The following is a 7,898-nucleotide window of genomic DNA, read 5'->3' on the forward strand; positions in this document are numbered from 1 at the left end:
TGAAGGTTAAGGGGGTTATTAGGGAAGCTGATAGGGTACTACAAGTCAGGATCAGGAAACAGTAAGGATGTAGTCATTGGCCTCCGCAGCCAGCAGCTTGGTCTCCCTCTGATTCTCAGCCTCTTATCCAAGCAGTCTCTGCGTGACTTTTGCCTCAGTAGGGCAGGAGGCCAGTCTGCTGTGATTCTGTTTCACAGTTCTTGGGCCAGATAAGGAAAAGGTACCCCACAGTCTCAGTTCTGCTCCTCTGAGTCTTTGTACCATAGACTCTGAATCTTTGTACCATTGGAACGTCTTGGGGTCCTCTGCTCAGAGATCTTCTTCAAAAATTGTCCTGGACTTTTTCTGTTGCTTTAAAAAAGTGACTTTGTTTTTTCTTTATTTAATTTAAAAACAGGGGAGAGTGGGAACGCAGTCCCCCACTACCACAAATTATGCAGTTGAATTTCCCACATCTGGGGAGATTGCAGGGGCCAGTGCATCTGGAGCGCAATGGATGGGCCTCGCCCTGGGAAAACCACCTTCGTGATCATGGTATAAAAAAAAAGTGACATTCTTATAAGTGGAATGTCATCATGAAAACTGAGCAATCATCCCCACTCTTAGTGTCCTCTCTCAATCCCCTTTGCTGCTTGCAAGATTGTGGACCCAAGCAAGAACAAAATCTTTGACAATTTCAATCTTTTCCCCATTTGCCATGATGTTCCCTAAGGTCCGCTTGTGAGGACTTTGGTTTTCTTGACCTGGAGTTGTAGTCTGTCCTGTAGGCTGCGGTCCTTGGTCCTCATCAGTACGTGTTTCAAGTCCTCCCTCTAATGTAGCAAAGCCCTTTTAGCTCATGCTACTCCCGGGGAAACCTCAATCCGGGGACACTCAGCCCCAGCTTGGTGGGTCCGTAAAACCAGGCCCCCCTGTTAAGTGTCCAGAGGCCTTTGTTTCTTTCTTGAACACACATATTGTTAGTGATGGCTGTACATATGCTTTAGGATGGTCATCACGGCCGACAGGCTGCCTGGCAACTTTTTCTCTCCCCCTTCGCAGCCGTGTGTCTCCTTACAAACATTTTCTTCCAGGCTTGCTTTCTTGGACACTGGGTGATTTAGGCACGCTCACTCCTACAGGGTCGATCTAAACTTTGCTTCTTTTGTAAATCTCACTGTTTTTGATTTTAGATTCTGTTATGGTAGCATCATGGGACTTCCTCCTCTCTCCTCTCCGGCCCAACTAGTTGACATCTGACAGAATCAAGAATTGCATTATTTCACTTTCTTCTCATCATCACTATTGTTATTTTATTGGACTTTTTTTTCCCTTTTTTAAACCACACATTGTTCTTCTCTGTTCAAGGCTTGGCATTCTGCACTCTGAGTAATACGCAAGCAGAATGAAATGAGGTATTGGGGCCACACTGTGCCAAAATGAAATGCTTGCCCCTTCTAATCAGTGCAGTTAAATAAGACAGACTTTGTTGAATATCTTATTATAAAGCATTCCTAAGTACACATTTTAAATGTAGTGAAAGGAGTAAACAATTGGAGTACTGTAAGTTGTTCCATAGTATAAAACTGATTAACACATTGAAACTACTTCAAGTACAATTCCCTTTTAGAGAACAAATGTGGTTCTTCTTCATTAGCAAAGCCTCCGCCCTTGCTATGTCACATTTTGGGAAACAGAGAATCTTAATTCAGGCACTTTTTTTTTTCATTTGATATTCCTTGCCTCTTTCTTTTGTTTGACAACCATAGTTGAGTTAATCGGCTACAGTAACTCAAACAGACTTCTATTAGCCTTGCTAATCATGCAAATACCATTTTTCAAAGCCACCCTGCATTTTAATGTCAAGTGTTCTCCCTTGTGTTGGTGGAAGGTGGGGGGAAGAGGGGTGGTGGGGAGAATGACAACTTAAAGGAAAATGATAATAAAGCCAGCTTGAGTAATCTAGCTTGTTGGGTGCCCAGTGGGCTGGCTTGCAGTGGGAAGTGACACCCAGTAATGGGCAGGAATTAGCACATAGATGTTAATGCCTGCTACTTGGTGGTGTAAGTGTCCTGACTGCCACACACAAGATTGGGGATATTGAGTGAGCAACTTACATTCCTTAAACCCTCAAATTCATTCTTGCTAAGATGGGGTAATGATAACTCTACTTTCCAGGACTGAAAAGCCTAAATGTTATTTTATTTTATTTTAGCATTTGCAAAACACTTAATAGTAGTTCTTATTGCTGACGTGCTGCCTCTACTGTCATTATTGTTGGCGGTGCCATTAGAGAAAAAGAAAACCCAGGGAGCTTTGAACATGTGTGACCAGGCTTGATGAGGACGGTTCCAAGGCTGCAATCTAGCCTGATTACCATGAAGACAGTTCACTAAAAGGCTTAAAGAGAAGGACATGCGTTATATCACACATTTGTCTCTTCCTAGTATCTATCCATATCTACTCTTTTAATTTTGATGAACAATTTAAATAACAAGTAGGTTCAAAACACTTTTTAAGAAAAGACAAACATAAAATGCAGCTTGAGAATTATTGTTAGGAAGAACCTGTACTACAATTAAACGCACATATAAAAACATTAATTTTGACCATTTTTTTCTTTTGTTCTGAATTTCTGTTTGCTCCACTAGAGAAAAATAACCCTAGTTATTTTTTGACCTATGAAAATGCCACAAGTAGAATGGGACAGCATAATTTTCCCCGCTGAGGTTCAAGAATTTATTTATTCTGATACAACAATAAATCAACTGACAAAATGGAATGTCTTTGCACTACATATGCAGCAAGTTAGGTTGCGTGGACAAGTTCAGATTCAGTTTATGTATTAAAACGGAAACATTTTATTGTAAAGGAATTGTGCATAGAAACTACTTAAAAAGGGACTGCTAGTGAAAGATGATAATACAAGATTAACTATAGAAGTTAAAATGTGATCTTTGAAACCTTGGAAATATATACCTACCATATCAAACAGCAATGGACACAGGGTAAGTATAAAAGATTGCTGATTTAATTAATCTTGCTAACACGTATTTCCTTGTAGAGAGTAGTGTGCTAAAACTTATATGAACTGGCATTGTGTTGTATTTATTTTCAGTGTAAATTGAGTGTTTGAATCTAAAAAATCCATTTTCGGCATCAAATGCACTACCACTTTATGTCATCCCATGTTTGGAAAACCCCATAACCAGCTCCGTCTCTTCAGGAGACGAACGCCAACTTTGTAGTTATAGACAAGACACAAACGTTCAGCCAGCTCATATTTTCCTATAGCTTCTCTTTCTAGTTCAGTCTGCAAACTAATTTGGATTAAACTAAAACAGACTTTTGCTCCAAGCATTTTGAAAGTTTAAAGAGTTTGGCTAATTTTGGTTGTCTTTTCAAAACATTTCTTATATGGCTTCATGTCTGTGTCCTGGAAGGAGACCAATATGTGTTTAAATCTTCTAAAAAGTTGCTCTTTTCTCCTGCCCAGGCTTCTGAGAGGCAGCAAATACATTGAAGTTGTAAGACTTTCTGGCTGCTTTTACCAAATGAAATGCTGGACAAATTTATTGCCCCTAGAACTCAGAGCAATTGAGGGACAATGCAGAATGTGTATTTGAAGCATAGTATAATTTTTCAGATATTATCAAACTTAGTAGTTATGTAGATCATTTCCTACAAAAAAAAAAAGAACAGAAAGTTCACTTTAAGCCCTTTCTCATCTTTATTTCTTCTTTTATACTCACAATGACTTTATTTCTTGCTAGTTGAACCTGGAAGCAGACTTCTAATTTCTAGTTTAAATTCTGTGCTATCATTGGTACATGGTACTACATAGCACTACTGTTTAAATGAAGAATTCTACTCTTCTAAAAATCTTTGCCACTGATGCCACATAAAAATACCGTATGGACTAGCTCTCAAAGCCAAAGCAGGAAAAATCGCCAAAGGGTAAAAATAGTTCTTGATATGATGATATGCTGCTAAAAAGCCACATGGTGTTTGGGTGCAGCATTTCACAGTCAAACAATCATAATTTCATGCCTAAAATGTGCATGTTATTTCAGGAAAATACAAAATCTGAGCATTGCACATTTGCTACAGAATGACCAGTGAGTGTTGCTATAATGATTTGTTTTTCTTTTACAAGTAACTATTTCGTTCGGAGCCTTTTCATGCCACATTGTCAAGGGCGGCCATGGGACTAAGGACAGGCCGAGGTTAGAGTAGGAAGAAAAAATTTTTTTGATGTATCTGGTCTTTCATTTGCTAAATTCCTATAATTTTACAGATTGGGTGCTGTGTAAAATAAGTTTATCTTGCCCCCCACCCCCAATGTTAAGTACAGAAGTTATAACATCAGAAGAAAAAAAATGAGCTTTTGTGGTCTCAATCTGCTGATAGGGGACACGTTTTCATGAGGTGATTTTATATTCTGCCCCAAAGAGCCCCACAGATCTTATGTGTCTGTAGTAAATATTCATGGGAGTAAAACTCTCTTCCTAAAGTTGGGGTAGATCTGAAAGGGTATAGTTGGTCTGAGACCGTGCTCTTTGCAATTTAGACATAGGAGCAACAATGTCAGCAACAATATTTCTTTATAATATTCACCATATCTTATTCAAGTCATGAGATGCCCCGCACGCAGACCACCGTGGGTGATGGCCAGCGAGGTGTGAGGACGAGCAGACTGTGGGGACACATGGGAAGCTAAAAGGCCTGGAAGTGCTTTGTGGAGGGGTGACAATGACCTACTTAGGAGAAAGAGGCGGCGCACAACTTATTTAATAAAAGCAGTTAGGTTGTAGAATTTAGGAAAATACAAATCATACCAGATCTAAAGGAAACCAAAACTAAAAGAGTTGAGAGTTCCTGGTAGACGATAAGATACATGATTAATCCTGGATTAGCCTATGGTAAATATAGTAATATCATGACTGTCAGAGTAATTGATACATTACAAATAGTGAAATGCTTATTGCGTGCCAGGCACTTTGAGAAAACCAGCTTATTGAATTCTCTACAAAATGCCATAGTTTTACTTTTTATTTTAAAGATGAGGAAACTGAAAAAGAGAACTTACTGAGACTGCAGGTGCAGGAACATAAATTGTGCATGAAAGAAAAGTCAAACTGGCATTAGAACTAGTGGAAAAGAATAACGGTTGGGTTAATGAAAGGAATCTCTGTTATAAAAAGGAAATTATGATAACACTCTAAAATAATTGAGTCATGTTCCTCTGTATACTTGCTATTTTCTCAACACTGTAGTATTTGCCATCACTTTAGAGCTGGAAGGATTCTTGAAGATCATCTAGCTTAGTGGATTTCAACCTTTTGTGGTACTTGACTTACCTGAAGGACAGCATTCCCAGGCCGAATGCCATTCTGAACAGAAGAAACTAGGAGCTGGAAAGATTAGCTCCAGACTTCTCAGATAGGTGACAGAAGAGGGAGGGCTCTAACTCAGCTCTGTTCTCAGCTCAGATGAATGCATATGTGTACAGGGAGGGGTGGGAAATGGAATGCCTCTAAGAACATACTGCCAAACTGAATACTGGCAATACTGATTGACGTGCCTATTATGTTTCAAGTGTTGTTACTATTGTGTGCAGAACACATGCACTCCTCATCTTGTGAATTCTATAGCTAGCAAAGGAGAAAAACTAGCCAGTTGTGTTATAGTAAAGTGGGATATTTCCAGATCATGAAGAAAGGTGCCAAATCTGGACTCGGACACTCTGGGGATATTTCCAAGTTGGTCTTTGACATGGAGAGAAGTTAATAACAACACAAAATGGATAAAGACGACTCTAACCACGTGTGAATAAAATAATTCATTGTAAAAAGCTTAGGTTCCCAAAAGGGACCCCTGTGGCATAATGGTTTATGAGTTAGGCTGCTAACTGCAAGGTCAGCAGTTGGATACCACCATCCACTCTATGGGAGAAAGACCAGGCTGTCTACTCCTGTACAAATTTACAGTCTCAGAAGACAGGGACAGTTCTGCCCTGTTATATAGAGTCAGAGTGGACTTATGGCTTTGAGTTTTTAGACTCCCCAATAAGATTATTATTGGACTCACCTGGGGATCTGGTGAAACTAACAGTCCCTGCGTTCACCCTGTTAGAGATGCTGATTAGGTAGCTTGCAAATGGAGCCCAGGGATCTGTCGTTTCACCAGATTCACAGGTGATTCCAATGACCAGTGAAGCTTAGGAACCTAGTGGACAAGGGATCAATGGAAAACAATGTTATTTTACATGAATGCAGATGATCTACCGGGAGGTGGCAATGATCAAATGGTTGATATAGACAGGTACCAGTTATTAAAGAATCTTCAATGCAATATTAAGGATTTGAACATTATCTCAAAGATCTTGCATTTTCAGCAAGAGAATTAATTATGTTCTTCAGATTTAAGTTGTGTCAAGATCGCACAGTCTGCATAGTAAATAGTTCCTTGACAAGACCAACATGTAGAAAGGTATATCAATGATCCAAATGAGAAAGGAAGTGGCATATGCATGTGGAAACTACATGCAGATGAGGAGGAATGGATGTATTTGAAACATTTAAGATTCAGAATGGCAATTTCTATGCTGATTAAATATGGATGGAAGGAAGAATGATATAGAAATAAAAAAGGTGCTAAGCATTACAGTTTATCACTAGTATCTACCCTGGTCCATAAGAGTGGCATTTGCTTCAGAAACATGGGAAGATATATTTTTGCTGTGATTATTACAGAAGAAAACTGTCAACAAATTGAAAATTAAGAGAAGAATCTTGAAAGTGTAGTGACACAGAAATAGAGAGTGCTTCAGTGAGAGCTCTACATTTGCCACCAGTGTCTACAGAGCTGAAAACCCAAGAAAATGAGGAAATAAAAGCAGTATAATGACTTAGTAGAGTTTGGTGAGAAAGACTTTAAGGTGGAGTGATACTTACTGATGCATTCTAGGAGGCTGAGAATGTTGCTGTGAGAATATTCCACTCTAACAATACCTTATTGCCAGAGCATAATTGAATAAGTCTTCAGGTATTACCTTTCTGATTCTCCATCATTGAAGGAGAGGTCGTACTTCCAAATGGCTGCAACCAGCCAATGAATGAGTACTACGGAGTATAATGCAGCCTCATTCCAGAAAGACTTGACGCTCTTCAGCTGGGCAACTGGTGCTCAAGGGCAGCCTGCCTGCCGGCTGAACCATGCCATCATTGAATTGTGCTGCAGTCTGAAATCCATCATTCCTACTCTCCCTTCCTTTCTCCTTCACGGGGGTGAGAAACTGCATCAAAGTCTGAACATACCTCAACCTCTTCTGTTTCTTACCCTTCTCCGTTATAGACATTTCCCCCCAAGAAACCCTTTTCTTACTTGTTAAATCTCATTTTGGTGTTTACAGTCTCAGTGATGCAAAGTGATACTGAAGAATCAAGAAGAGGAGAAAACGGAATAAACTGTGGTGTAAAGGAAAAGGTTTAGATGTGTGCCTCCTAAAGAGAGAGAGGTATCTGAATTGTAGCCCATTGCCACTACAGTGTCCATTTCAGAGTTTTTTTCTTCAAGCCTCCAAATTCTTTCTCACTTTCTTATGACAACTCTCCTCTGGATTCACAAATTTTCCTTTGAAAGAAGCCTAAAAATGCCTTAAGATCTTATCATTAAACTTTAAATTATTCTTCATCTTTACCTGCTTTTTAGCCCCTGTTATTGCTACTGCATAAAGATCCCTGGTTGTGTAGTGGATTAAGTGTAGTACTGATAGCTAAACATCATCAGTTCGAACCCACCAGCTATCCTGCAGAAGGCAAATGAGGCTTTCAGCTCCTGAGAAGATTTATAGGCTAAGAAACCCCAAAGGGGCAGATCTATTCTATCCTACAGGGTCCCAATGAATGGGATCAATT

General features: G+C 39.5%; 1 non-coding gene across 1 annotated transcript; it reads right to left on the reverse strand.

Annotated features, from left to right (window-relative positions):
* Positions 1–394: 394 nt before the first annotated feature.
* On the reverse strand, positions 395–551 carry LOC115873040. The gene has a single exon (XR_004048200.1). It is a non-coding gene; the product is annotated as a U1 spliceosomal RNA (small nuclear RNA).
* Between the last annotated feature and the right edge of the window lie 7,347 nt (positions 552–7,898).

Source organism: Echinops telfairi, unplaced genomic scaffold, assembly GCF_000313985.2.
Source record: "Echinops telfairi isolate 266 unplaced genomic scaffold, ASM31398v2 ScPeMD7_4;HRSCAF=17, whole genome shotgun sequence".
NCBI classification, from domain to species: Eukaryota; Metazoa; Chordata; class Mammalia; order Afrosoricida; family Tenrecidae; genus Echinops; species Echinops telfairi.